Raw genomic sequence first — 1,675 nt, 5'->3', positions numbered from 1 at the left:
GGCTCCCCAGTGGAGCTGGGCTGGGGAGGGCAGTTTCCAAACCCATTGCGTTACCTGGATATGGGAATAGCACACGGTGCAGTTTCGGGTGCAGGAATACACCCACAGCTGGCCTCTCCTAATAATCAGCATCCCTGCTCCAAATAATGAATCCCACATGTGACTTCTGTCTGAGCGCTGAGCAAGCAAGACCATGACCATGTATGTGCCCACTCTCCTGCATGCACATGTTTACATGCATTTGTAGGTTTTTTTTAAAACAAAAAAAAGCCATGACACTTTCTGTCCATCCAGGAATGTTTTAAAACACTTTCAATTTAGGCAAACCCCTTTTTTGCATCTTTCCCCCAGCCAGCAGAGAGGAGCCATGTCCCCTGCACTGATTGTGCAGTGTGGGGATGCGCCTGCTCTGGCTTCTCCTGTCTGTCTGGATTCCCCACTCCAGCCTCACGCTGCTCAGCGTTTGTCTGACAGAACACCCTCTTTCTCCTGGACCGTGCATTATTCAGGTTAAAAGCACCACGCTGGACCTGGGGATGGGGGTGGAGGACGGACTGGCTGCAAAAGGACATGGATGGCCTCGGCTGTGCTCTGCGCCAGCTCCTTTTTAAAGATGTGATGGGAAGGAGAAGCTGCAGCTTCAGCCCCATCAGCTCCCACACCCTGTACGCACCCAGCTGGACCTTTTACTTTTAACCAGAAGGGTTTTTAATTCCACAGCAAATCTTTTGAAGTATGAGTCAGTCTTTGCAAATGAGCATCTTTGACTTTCTCGGGGGGGGGGGGGTGGTGTCTCTTTGGGGTGGGAGGGGCTGGGTTTGGTTTCGTATGTGTTTAATATTCCGAGCTTGGTCCGAGCAGTGCCACCTCCGGGAGCACGAAGCCTCTGCTCTGGGGATTGGTGCTGCCTGGGCCCTGCTCCTGTGTACAGTGCTCATAGGGTTTCCATGCATCGAGCCCTCCTCTTGGCATTTCTTGTGACTGTACTCCTCTTACCAGCCTTCCTTCCTTCCTGCCTTCCTTGTTTTCTTCCTTCGTTCCTTACTTCCTTTCGCTGTAGCTTGGAAACTGAGCAGAGGGTTGGTTGGCTTTCACTAACCTTTACCTGGTGATCTGTTGTACAGGGAATCGGGGGGGGGGGGGGGGAGAGGGAGGAGAAAAAAGGGAAATAAATGACTTTGTCCTGGGATTTGGGGCTGCCCTTTCTGTCCCTGCATCTTCAAATATGGGGGGGGGGGGGGGCTATTGGCAAAGCTTGCACACAGGCACAGGCATTTCCCTGATGGAGGTAACCACAGTGCACACACTGGCACAGGGGATGCTGAAGAGACTCTGGCTCGGCTTTGAGTCACCCCTGCAGAAACGTGGGGCAAGGAAAGGCTTTTTCTTGCTGACACAGCATCAGGCCTCTTTATCTGCGGACTCCTGAGAAGCTTCAGGGTCACAGCTCCTAAAGCTGCACACAGAACCCCAGAGAGCCCCTAACCCAGAGCAATGGTCCCACAGTCTCTCACAGCTGAGACCTTTCCTTGCATCCCGGTCCAAACAGCCAGGACTCTCGTGACTTAGAGCTGCTGTTTCTCAGGACTATGAATGAGCAAGTTCATAGCCCAAACTGCAGCGTTCCCAAGTACACAAGCCAAACACTCACTACAAACTGGAGAATAAAACAAGG

Source organism: Pezoporus flaviventris, unplaced genomic scaffold (genome assembly GCF_033815535.1).
Source record: "Pezoporus flaviventris isolate CSIRO_AGI_PZ_B2104156 unplaced genomic scaffold, CSIRO_AGI_Pfla_v1 ptg000097l, whole genome shotgun sequence".
Classification (NCBI taxonomy): Eukaryota; Metazoa; Chordata; class Aves; order Psittaciformes; family Psittacidae; genus Pezoporus; species Pezoporus flaviventris.
Note: the sequence above shows the minus strand (reverse complement) of the source record.